This window comes from Notamacropus eugenii, chromosome 5 (genome assembly GCF_028372415.1).
Source record: "Notamacropus eugenii isolate mMacEug1 chromosome 5, mMacEug1.pri_v2, whole genome shotgun sequence".
Lineage (NCBI taxonomy): Eukaryota > Metazoa > Chordata > Mammalia > Diprotodontia > Macropodidae > Notamacropus > Notamacropus eugenii.
Genome location: NC_092876.1, coordinates 269,018,438 through 269,031,204, shown reverse-complemented (window position 1 = coordinate 269,031,204; position 12,767 = coordinate 269,018,438). Strand labels below are relative to the sequence as shown.

The 12,767-nt window shown below is 40.7% G+C and overlaps 1 long non-coding RNA gene across 1 annotated transcript; it reads right to left on the bottom strand.

The window, feature by feature from the left end:
• Window positions 1-3,624: 3,624 nt before the first annotated feature.
• On the bottom strand, window positions 3,625-11,477 carry LOC140506059 (uncharacterized). The gene is made up of 3 exons (XR_011967756.1): window positions 10,993-11,477; window positions 7,164-7,263; window positions 3,625-6,225 (listed from the first exon to the last, which is right to left on the bottom strand). It is a non-coding gene; the product is annotated as an uncharacterized lncRNA (long non-coding RNA).
• Between the last annotated feature and the right edge of the window lie 1,290 nt (window positions 11,478-12,767).

Here is a 12,767-nt window from a genome sequence, read left to right as displayed (position 1 = left end):
ACATCATACAGAGGAGGAAATTTATGTTAGAGGAGATAAAGTGATTTGCCTAAGATGACACAGTATATATCAGACTTGAGGAGAAGCTAGGTCTTATTCCTATGACTGTTACTGTTTATATCCTTCTATGGTATTAATGGATAATAGTGGCTTAGTGCCTTTTGGCTATTTGATTTTTTTAGTGAGATCGTTAAGATATAAACATAGAATCCTGAAGAAGTCCTATTATGGTAAGCATCACTTTTAACAAAGAATCAGCTAATATTTAAGCATATGCTATTTGTCAGATACTATGCTAGGCATTTCAGATAGGAAGAAAAAAATGAAAAGATCCTCTCTTCTACAAGCTAAAGCCTTTTTTTATCTTCAATATATAATGTATTTATCTTTCAGTTTTCAACTTTCACTTCCACAACAACTTGAATTCCAAATTTCCTCCACATCTCTCCCCGCTCCCCATCCCAGGACAGCATGCACCCCATCCATCCTTTCCCCAGTCTGTCCTCCCTTCTATCATCCCCTATCTTCCATCCCCACTAATGGCAAGTAAAATAAGGATCTTTTGCTGTTTTTGTTTTAATATAATCAAGTGCCTGATTGAATCTTGCCTTTATTAATCAAGAGTGTTTACTAGGAATAAAGTAAGAAACAAGAGTTTCTTTAGCTAGGAAGAGAATGTGTACTTGTATTATTAATGTGATTAATCCATTAATGGACCTGCTCATTAAGAAGAGTTTGATTAGGGAAGATTTGTAGAAACACCCATAGCTTTTGTTAATGAAGCACTGGTTCTCAAGGGTTGGTATGCCCTCTGACTCTAAAAAAAAAGGCATAAATACTCTGAGGGAGAGGTTTTACTTTGGGGCTTAGTTTTTGGTAAGAAGGTTTGAGTGCCAGATGAGGTCTCTGGGAAGTGACTAAAGAGCCACAAGCTTTGAGAACCCAGGTGTCATGTTTACCTCTCTGGCAATAATGGTCTGACAGCTGTATCTGTCTATTGAGTTATGGTCAGAGATGGGAAGCCATGACTGTTGATTACATTGGAGCTCACTGACTGGAAGTGTTTGTTTGACCATATGATGACTCTGGGAAGCTGCTAAGGAGCTTTGAAAATCTAGATGTCCTGCTTCCTTCTCTGACATCATAGTCAGACAGTTGGGGTTCAATTGTCTGTTCAGTTCAGACAGAGGAAGTCATTCTATTGATCTTTTGATTTCTCTGTATTTTCTTTGAAATTCAGGGTGCTGACTCCCTGAAGTAACTGAATGAGATATGTAATTGGTTAAAGGAATGATACATGTGTTTGTTTAAAGTGATTGCTGACCCCTTGAAAGTTGTTTCCCTTTTCTGAGTGCAGATCTAAGAACCTGTGATAGCAGGCCCCCTGGTGCATGTTGTGATGCTTACTGGTACATCCCCTCCCCTCTATTTTCTTGTAGGACAAAATAGACTTTTATACCCCATTGCCTGTACATTGTATTTCCCAAACTGCAGGCAAAAACAATTTTTAACATTCATTTATAAAACTTTGAGTTCCGTGTTCTCTCCCTTCCCCCTCCCCATCCACCCTCATTGAGAAAAGGAGTAATTCAATATACATCATACATGTGTAAGCATACAAAACATTCCCATAACAGTCATGTTGCAAAAAACTAACCACATCTCCCTCCATCCTGTCCTGTCCTCCATTTATTCCATTCACTCCCTTGACCTGTCCCTCGGCAATGTTTTCTTCTGATTATCCCTTTTCCCAATTTGCTGTCCCATCTATTACCTTCCCTCTCATATCCCCTTCCCCCCTGCCTTCCTGCAGGATAAAATAGATTTCCATACCCAAGTGAGTGTGTTATTCCTTACTTAAGCCAAATCCCATGAGAGTAAGACTCACTTATTCCTTTTCATCGCCCTCCTCTTCCCCTCTATTGTAAAAGTTCTTTCTTGCCTCTTTTATGTGAAATGATTTATTACATTCTACCTCTCCTTTTCTCTTTTTCCTAGTGCATTCCTCTGAACAGTAAATTTTATTTTTTAGGTATTCTCCCTTCATATTCAGTTCACCCTATGGGCTCTCTCTCTCTCTCTCTCTCTCTCTCTCTCTCTCTCTCTTTCTCTCTCTCTCTCTCTCTCTCTCTCTTTCTCTCTCTCTGTATGTATGTATGTATATATATGTATACACACATATATACATATACACACATACACATATGTGCACATATACATACATATGCATACATATATATGTATGCATCTATATATATACATATATATATATTCCTTCTAACTACTCTAATACTAAAAAAGATCTCACGAGTTACAAATATCATCTCTCCATGTAAGAATTTAAAAGTTCAACTTTAATGGGTTACTTATGGCTTCACTTTCCTGTTTACCTTTTCATTTTTCTCTTGATTCTTGTATTTGAAAGTCAAATTTTCTATTCAGCTCTGGTCTTTTCAACAAGAATGCTTGGAAGTCCTTTGTTTCATTGAAATTCCATTTTTTTGCCTGAAGTATTATACTTGGTTTTTCTGGGTAAGTGATTCTTGATTTTAATCCTACCACCTGTGACCTCTGGAATATCATATTCCAAGCCCTTTGATCCCTTAGTGTAGAAGCTGCTAAATCCTATGTTATCTTGATTGTATTTCCACAGTATTTGAATTGTTTCTTTCTGGCTGCTTGTAATATTTTCTCCTTGATCTAGGAACTCTGGAATTTGACAACAATATTCCTAGGCTTTTTCCTTTTGGGGGCTCTTTCAGGAAGTGATTAATGGATTCTTTCCATTTATATTTTACTTTCTGGTTCTAGAAGATCAGGGCATTTTTTGTTGATAAATTTCTTGGAAAATGATGTCTAGGTCCCTTTCTTTAATCATTGTTTTCAAGTGGACCAATGTTTTTAAAATTATCTCTCCTGGATCTGTTTTCCAGATCAGTTGTTTTTCCAATGAGATATTTCACATTGTCTTCTATTTTTTCATTCTTTTGGTTTTGTTTGATAAATTTCTTGATTTCTCATGAACTCATTAGCTTCCATCTGCTCCATTCCAATTTTAAAATAACTATATTCTCCAGTGAGTTTTTTGGATGTCCTTTTCCATTTGTCCAATTCTACTTTTTAAGGCATTCTTCTCATCATTGGCTTTTTGGACCTCTTTTGCCATTTGGTTTAGTCTATTTTTAAAGGTGTTATTTTCTTCAGCATTTTTTGGGGTCTCCTTTAGCAAACTCTTGACTGGTTTTTCATGATTTTTTTGCATCACTCTCATTTCTCTTCCCAATTTTTCCTTTAATTCTCTTACTTGATTTTCAGAATCCTTTTTGAACTCTTCCATGTGCTGAAACCATTTCATATATTTTTAGAGGCTTTGGATGTAGGAGGTTTGAACTTGCTGTCTTCCTCTGGTTATATGCTTTGGTCTTCCTCCAGTTGTATGCTTTGATCTACCTCATCTGAAAGGATGGAAGAAACTATTTTTTCACCAAGAAGGTAACCTTCTATAGTCTTACTTTTCTGCCAGGCCTAGAGGCCTGTGTGGGCTACCCGAGTCTTTCTTACCTCACCTCCGAGGTCTTCGGTTGGCCACGCCGGATGCACATATGAGAGAAAGGACGTTCCAGAGTCGAACAAGGGTTGAGCTTTATTTCAGGGTCTAGTTACAAGTGCAGGGGGTTCTTCCTTAGGAGGAAGAGGGGGAGATTTCCTAAGGAGGCTAAGATCTTAAGGGATTGGAAGTAGAAGTACAAGCGGGGAGAGAGGGGGAGGGGAGAGAGGAAAGAAGAAAGTGGAGCCTACTGTCCTCTTGGCTCCTCACGTGCTAAGAGAGCTTTCAGGCTTCCTCAATCCTACTTAACCTTCAGCCACACAGTTTGCATCTCAATACCGTGCTGTTAGATAACAATAGTGTGCCCAGATCCGGGACCATCTCAAGGGCAGGGAGACTCCACCCATCACGTATCTCCCAGGGAGAGGCAGAAATACCCGAGCTAGCTGAGCTAGCTCAGTCTGACCTTCTCGAATCCGCGCTGTTCATGAAGGGCCTCGTAAGACTCTAAGATTTAGAAGTCCCACTTTTACCCGCCCAAGACCATCCACACGGATTTGAACTTCCAATCCCAACATCTCCCCTTCTTTGTTATGCGTGGAGCGCACCTGGCTCTAGAGCAAACAGTGGCTGGAGGCTGAGTGGATTAGGAAGGCCTTTATCATATGAGTACCCTACAACAAGACTTCATTCACACAGAAATCTGCAGCTAGCACAACTGACAAAGGGAGGCATCAAATAAAACAAAGATGAAACTAAATGGCTGAGTTACAACAGGGGAAGTGCAATCAACTAATCCCAAAGCATATTTTGAGAGGAGCAGCTGGTGTAGGCGCCTTACATGTCACAACCCCCCTTAATCTTGCAAACGGATCTATACAGGTGGAAAATTGGTCACCTCCTCCCCCCCCAAGTGTCTGAGTCTGTGATATCAAAGTCCTCCTTCAGCTGGTGGAAAGAGATGTCTAGATGGAAAGCTGTCAGCAGCAGTGTCTGCAGTTGTGATGAGTGCTGCCTCCTCTCTGGGCAGCAAGGTTAAAGCTGTCAGCAGCAGGCTCAGGTGGTGTATGATCCTTCTCCGGGGTCTCCGGGCTCTCCGGGGTCTCCGCCTCCTGCGTCTCCGCCGTCTCCGACATCGGTTCCCACCTATGGATCCTTCTAATGGGAATCCACTCATGACCTTTTCCTGTGGAGACACAAACATACCCTCGACCCCATATTAGTATCTTAAAATGTCTCATAGCTGGAGTAGTATGTGAGCCTTTTGAGACAGCTGTATCAAGCTCTGATTGTATTAGGCGACCTTTTCCCCTTCTTTGTTTAGCGAGGATCGCCTTTAAGGTAAGATTGATAAGAATGCATACTGGCTCTTTACTTAGGTATAGCTGCTGCCAGGTACTTACAAATGCTTGATTAACATCTGTAAGGAACCTGAACTTCCTGGATTTTTTCTTTTTAACAAACACAGGAGCATTCCATGGTGCTGATTGCTCCTTAACCAGTAGTTGTAGTGCCTGGAGTTTTTCTGGAGTCAGGGGCCATTGCTCCACCCAAATCGGGGTGTCTGACTTCCAGTTCAAGGGTGGGGACTCCAGAGCAACAGCAATGGCCCTTACTAAAAATTTGATAACCTCATCCCGAGGTGGCTCATGATGTCCCTGCCCCAGATGTTAAAACTAAGTCCTGGAATCACCAATGGCCATACGGTCCCTTGGCGATCCTCTGCCTCCCACTTTACTGGGTGCATTGTCTCTAAGGTATTTTGGCACCCTCCTATTCCCCACACTGGTCTCTGGCTTTCTTTGAGCTTCCAGTGCCGGGGTACTGAGCAACCGCTAAGGCAGGTCCTATCCGCTCCAGTATGGAGCGTGCTATAAGGAGGTGCAGAGGGAAGTATATGCTCTCCTGCCTCGCCTATCCCATCCGCTAGATGGAGCTCCGAGTCTATTTTTTCTTTACGCTCCTTAACTTTTTGCTTAACTTTCTGCTTGCCTGGACTCTCTGTCCCTCCCGTGTTCTCCCCTCCCCTTTCTCCGCTTCCACTCTCATTCCAATCCCGCCCTGGCCTCTCCAGCCCTTCCAGCAGGCTCTTAATTACACCGAATATCAGGAAATCTAAATCCTCCAGCTCCCCAGGGTATTGTTGCTCATAAGCAGTCATTTGCTCTCCGACCGCTCCCCATTTTTCTCTTGATATTCCTGCCTGCTTGAGCCAAGGAGAAACTTTCCAAATCCTTTTACAAAATTCTCGGAGGTCATCTAACTCTATTGTGACCCCCGCCTTCCTGCATTCCCTGTGAAGTTTCTCAGCCCAGACCTCCTGTTCCTCTGGCTTTATTACTGGCAATAGATTCCCCATCTCTGCCCTTTTCCCATGGGGGTGGGAAGCTTCTCTCACTCTTTCTCTCCTTCCGAATCTAGGATTCGGGACTCGCTTCTTTCACAGCCCCTTCCGGGTGTTCCCCCAAAACACCCAGGATTATCTGCGCTCCCAATCCCTGTTGGGGCGCCAACTGCCAGGCCTAGAGGCCTGTGTGGGCTACCCGAGTCTTTCTTACCTCACCTCCGAGGTCTTCGGTTGGCCACGCCGGATGCACATATGAGAGAAAGGACGTTCCAGAGTCGAACAAGGGTTGAGCTTTATTTCGGGGTCTAGTTACAAGTGCAGGGGGTTCTTCCTTAGGAGGAAGAGGGGGAGATTTCCTAAGGAGGCTAAGATCTTAAGGGATTGGAAGTAGAAGTACAAGCGGGGAGAGAGGGGGAGGGGAGAGAGGAAAGAAGAAAGTGGAGCCTACTGTCCTCTTGGCTCCTCACGTGCTAAGAGAGCTTTCAGGCTTCCTCAATCCTACTTAACCTTCAGCCACACAGTTTGCATCTCAATACCGTGCTGTTAGATAACAATAGTGTGCCCAGATCCGGGACCATCTCAAGGGCAGGGAGACTCCACCCATCACGTATCTCCCAGGGAGAGGCAGAAATACCCGAGCTAGCTGAGCTAGCTCAGTCTGACCTTCTCGAATCCACGCTGTTCATGGAGGGCCTCGTAAGACTCTAAGATTTAGAAGTCCCACTTTTACCCGCCCGAGACCACCCACACGGATTTGAACTTCCAATCCCAACACTTTTCCCCTTTCTGGGCATTTCCCCAGTCGATTACCTGACTTTTGAGCCCTTTGTTAAGTGGAAAGTACATTACCCCCAGTTTCAGAGGTTTTGTGCAGTTGTTTTCCAAGATATCTCTATGGACCTCTAAGCTCTCAGTTCCTTCAAAGTGGTATAAACAAGGGAGAGGTGTTTACTCCTCTCATGCCCTGTGCTCTGTGATTGTGAGCAACCACAAGCACTCTTTTCTGCCCTGGAACTGTGAATAGGATTCACTTTCCCCAGCCTCCACCAGCTCTGCCATGCTAGCACTCCTCCTCACCCCAGTACTGCCATTCAAGACTGAGGCCTAGTTCACTCATTCAGTTCCCCAACCATCTGTAGACAGAAACTCCAGAAGCACCCACAAGCAGCTGCTACTGCAGCAGTGGCTGCTGCCACCCTGAGCCTGGGACTGTGGCTGGAACTGGACCATACTCCCCTCTCACCCAGGTGAGAGAGTTTTCTCACTGACCTTTTAAACTGTCTTTGGCATTTGTAGGTTGAGAAATGGAGAGAATGCAGCAGCTGCCTGTGCCCTGAGGTCTGCTCCAGTCCAGTCTGTACCCTACAAGCTAAAATTATGCGAGGAAAGATAACACATTAATAAAAGTATATACAAAATAAGCATAAGAAAAACTTTTGTGGGAGGGTGCTAGCTGCTGGAGGAAATAAAGGAAGACTTCATATAGTGGATAGCATTTTAACTGAGCTTTAAAAAAGCCTAGGGATTCTATTAGGCAGAGGAAAATTGGAAGTCCATTCAAGTCATGGAAGACAGGATGCATGCAAAGATCCAGAGATAAAAGATTGAATGTCATATGTGAGGAATTTCAGGAAGACCAATTTAGTTGAACTATAGACTACATGGAAAGAATAATGTTTAGTAAGGCTGAAAAGGTAGTCTAGAGTAAAGTTGTAAAGAACTTTAAGTGCTGATTCATGGAGAACCACTGGGGTCTACTGAGTATAGTCATAAATTTGCTTTAGGAATATTATTTGGATGACTATATGGGTAATGGATTAGAGAAGGAAGAGACACAAAGCAGGGAGATTAATTAGGAGGTTATTTCAACAGTATGGGCAAGAGGTAATGTGGGCCTAAATGAATACATCGAGCACTTATTAAGTGTTTACTCTGTGCAAAACACTGTCTTATACACTGGACATACTAACAGAAAAGTATGACAATTCCTGCTCTCAAAAATCTGTAAGTGGTAGAGATAACAATGTAGATCATTTTAGCTGCAAGTCAGATGGAAAGGCCCAATGGTCCTTAGACTTCATTGGCAAAACAAATGTCAACGCCTCTTCTCTAATGCCATTCCCACTAATAACATCATATCAGTTTCTAATTTTGAATCACCAGACAATGCCAAAGACTTTGGGGCAAAAATTATTTTTTTTCTGCCTCTTCAACAGATGGGGCTGGAGCACCAGGAGGAACAGTTTCTAAGCTACATTTCCATAGAAGTTGCTTCCCAGGATGGTGACTATGGGCACTGGATAGGAAGTATTGGCATTATTCTTGAATTCAGGGTCCTGGGCTGTCTCCATGGGAGTCTGGGGAGAAATGGTAGTTAAGATGATGGTGGTGGCTTGATTTGTCTGGCATGGGTTGTCTCCTTTCTCTCCTTTGAGGTATTTTGCTACTTCATCTAGGCTTCTTGCCTTCCCCATAATGGAGTTCTTTCTCCAGATGATGACTATAAGTGTTGGATGGAAGCAAGACTTGGTGGCCTTTAAGGTTTTGCAACTTCTGTTTCCATGGTTATCTGCCTGTTGGCAGCAATTTGTCAGAAGTTGTTGCTGATGGTGATAAGGAAAATATACCCCTTATCAACAATTATTTCTCTCCTCAGTGGTATCTATAGGGACTGGGATGGAAAGACTTCATTTGATTTGGGGGACACTTCTAGTCCCAAGACAAGTCTCTAGTCATGATTTGTGTCTGGTGGCTATATGAATTGAGAGGACATGATGTTTTAGATGTTTAATTCATAAGATCTGTCACTTGTTTTTCTATACGAAGCAAGGGAGAGTGGGGAGTGAAGACATACTCTGGGACTACAAGCCTGGCTGACTAGAAGTTGAAGGGTGCTCTCAACATAAAAGGGAAACTAAGAAGAAGGGTGATTTATGAAGGGAAAGGTAAGTTCTATGTTAGACATATTGGGTTTTCTATACTTGGGGCATATAAAATTTGATTAATTTGATAGATAGTGATATGGCTATGGAGCTCAGTATAGACATTAGGTCTGACTGTGATGGTCATCTCCACAGAGTTGTTAACTGAAAGCATGAGTACAGATGAGGTCTCCAAGAGAGAGAAAAAAGATTGTAAGAAAGAACTTTGAGGTATATCCTCAGTTAGGGAAATGGAGATGAATAATCTAGCATATTTTCTGGATTTGTCCAAAATGCTGCAAGAGTCTCCACAGTGCATCTCTCCTCAGCTTTGGCATCAGTTCTTTGAATTCCTGCCCCCAGGATGAGTGGCTCTACTTTGGTTCAGAGAGTGTTTTCCCCAGCTACTCTGGGATCAAATGGCATCAATCAGTGGCCATACAAAATTAGAGATAGCTTGACCTAGTGCACCTTTCACTCTCACAGAGTGACTCCAGTGGAAGGCGAAACATCTGATTTCAGAAGGGTCCTCACTGTAACAGGAGTGGATGATTTTCTTCATTGTCTTCTACTTCTGCTTGGTGATAAAGCCATTCTGCTTTCTCTGAGGTAAACTTAAGGATTTGTGACTATCTCAAATCCTGGGAAGGGCTCTTTACCTTTGGTGCCCCATCTTCTTTGCCTAGACTCTGCACCTGGAGTTCACCTAACCTAGACTCAGGTGGATATACTTTCAACTTGAATCTTTATACTAAAATTGGTAGATGCTTCCTGAAGCCTTAGTGCCAGGCTTGAGAATACACCTCTTTCAACTATAGTAGGAACTCATGTACCAGGAGCTCATAAATATATAGGATGTTCTGACAGCTGTTCTAACAGCTGAACCAAAGTTGATCATTGACCAAAGCCCAAGTCTTCATAGCTTCAATTTCAATTATTTATCCACTCCAGGGGTGGGGAACCTGCAGCCTTGCAGCTACATGTGACCTTCTAGGTCCTTGGTTACATCCTTTAGACCAAGTATGGGTTTTATAGAACAAATCCTTTTATTAAGGGGATTTGTTCTGTGAAGATTGTATTAGGTCAAAGGGCCATACTTGAGGATCTAGAAGCTCATCTCAAGGTCAAAGATTTCTCACTCCTGTGACTAGCCCATCTAGTCTTTCCTATTTTGTATTTAGTCTTTTTTCAAATGTCTCAAAAAAAGTGATTGATGATAGTGGAAACAATTCTCCTGTCCTGACTTCCATATCTTTACCTGAATTTTTTCATTATATTTACAACTTTCTACTGCTGTTGACAAGCATACCTGAAGACTGAAATATAATTAATATTATCTAGATTTTTCTAATCCTTCTGTTACCTTTTAAGAGAAAGATCTCTAATTATAATTTGAACTCAAGTGAAAGTCTGCATCTGCTTCTTCCCCTTCCATCAAAATGTCTGGCAATTTCAGAATGCAAATTCCCTATTTCCAATGAATACCATCCATTGCTTGATCTTCACAATCATGTACATTTTTGCTAACCCATAATCTGAAATCCAACATAAGAAATTGTGTATTCAGTGAGCACATATATTAGGCTATTTAGTTCCCAACATATTTATCTTTTCCCATGAGGAATCACTGAAGTCAACTGGTGTGAATTTGAGGGAATTATCAAATGTCTCCTCACTAATGAAGATTTATGCCTTATAAGGCTTATGTATTACATGATACATTTAAAATCTCTAGTAAATACTGTTTATTTTAACTGTCTTATGATGAAGGTATAAAAATGAGCTAATGCTGTTTGTTTTTCTTGAAGATGACCATGATATCAGAGAGGTGATACCATATTAGGTAAGCAAATTAAGTGAGGGAAAGCTGTGCAATGTCATCAGCCTCATTTTCTCTTCCAGAGTCATCTGGGTCCAGTGGCCAGATATGGATCAGGACAACTGCAGATGGCCCAGGATGCAATGGGGGACCTTGGCCTTTTCAAGCTAAGGTCTTTAACAAGTCTCAGTTTGACTGAGGCAGCACACATTCAGTGAAATGAGCTAATATAAATGGATTGTATTAACTGAAAATATTAACATTAATTGTTATCATTATAAGTTAATAGCAAATGAGTTGTGTTTCTAGCCCAGGTGATTAGAGATAAGACAGATGAAGTCATGAATTCCATTCATACCTGAATGGTTCCAATTATCTTTCTTCCGCTTCATGCTAAAAGGCTTGACTAGGAAAGGCATTGTCATTCTGGAATGAAATAGGGAACACCAGTCTTTTACCAGGGTGGATGGAGAGAAGTTCCAACTACAAGCACTACGGAAGTGAGAGTAGTTATGTACTTAATGCTTACCGATAATTTGATTTAGAGGTAAAAGGGACCACAGAGGTCATCATTTTAAAGATTCATAAACTAAGTTTCATTGTGCTATATCACACAGGAAGTAATAGAACTGAGATTCAAGCCCAAATCTTCTACAAAAAATCCAGTACCTCTTCTACTCTTCTGTACTATCTCCTCATCTGTATACATAAAAGATTGTATTCATTTAGCCCTGATTTACAGCATTTGCCAATTTTTAAGATATAAATGCTCAGGCTGAAAATTTAACAACTAACTCAGTGTTTCAGATGATCTCAGCACTCTCATAGTTAAACCCATTTGAAGACCACCTCTCTCAAGTGATAAGATCATACATTTAAGAGCTGAAAAAGAATTTAGAGACACTATCTAGTCCAACACTCCCATTTTATAGATGAGGAAACTAAGGCTCATAGAGGTTAAGGTGACTTACCCAAGGTCACACAGTAAATTTCAGAGGCAGGATTTAAACCCAGGTCATCCTGACACCAAGTTTACTTTGATCCCTCCTATACAATGTCTGTCAGATTTCCTGAACATCAAGCTTATAGATTAGCATATGTTTTGTTCTAATGATATTAAATCAAAGGCCAAAGATGCAGATTTCCTTTTATAATACTCGTATAACTCGTTTTAAAATTGAAATCTGCTGAAACTTCATATGCTACTATTTAGCCTATGAGTAAAATTAGTAATATAAGTTCTCTCTTTGACCCCATCCAAAACGATTTATTTAGTCAAATGGCAAAAATTATGTCTAATTTGATTAAAATATCTATGAGATATTGATCTAAGGACAGTGTTAATGTAAGTCTCCAGTTAAATGGCACTGTCCCCTCAGCTAGTAATTCCACTCTTTATTTGAGAGCATGCATCTGGGTAAATGCAGACCAGATAGGGTGCTATAATAATATATAGCTTTTATATAGTGCTTTAAGGTTTACAAAGTGTTTTACAAATATCTGATTTTAACCTCAAAACAACCTGATGAGATAGGTACTGTTCTTATCCACATTTTTACACATGAGGAAACTGAGGCAAAGAAATATTGTGCCTGGGTCACTCAACTAATAAGTTGTCTGAGGCTGTATTTGAATTCAGGTCTTCCTAATTTTTAATATAGTGTTCCATTCACTATGCTATCTAGTTATCTTTTGGAAATGGGCATATTTCTCTTCTTTTAGCATTATTGTTCTAAGAATACCAACTTGGTCTGGGTGAAATTCTATGGGAAAATATTACTCTCCTTGACTAAGAATTTGAAAGCCACATTTAGGTCTGGTCTTAACTCTCTGGTCAAGTGATAAATTCAAGAAATAGAAGCTTATTATGGAAATGCTGACATAATCTTAACCAGAGCAGCAGAAATTACCCTATTATTATCTATTTATTTTCATGTATGTAGTCAAATAGATTCATACTGTACTGAGAGACTAGAAAAATTTTCATGAAAGTTGAACATACATGTTATATGTAGTACTTCTTATAGTGAAGAATCTATGTAGAATCAGAAAATTATTATAATTCATAAACCTGTATTTTTATTTTAAGTTTATTTATTTTTAGTTTTCAAATTTTACTTTTATAAGATGTTT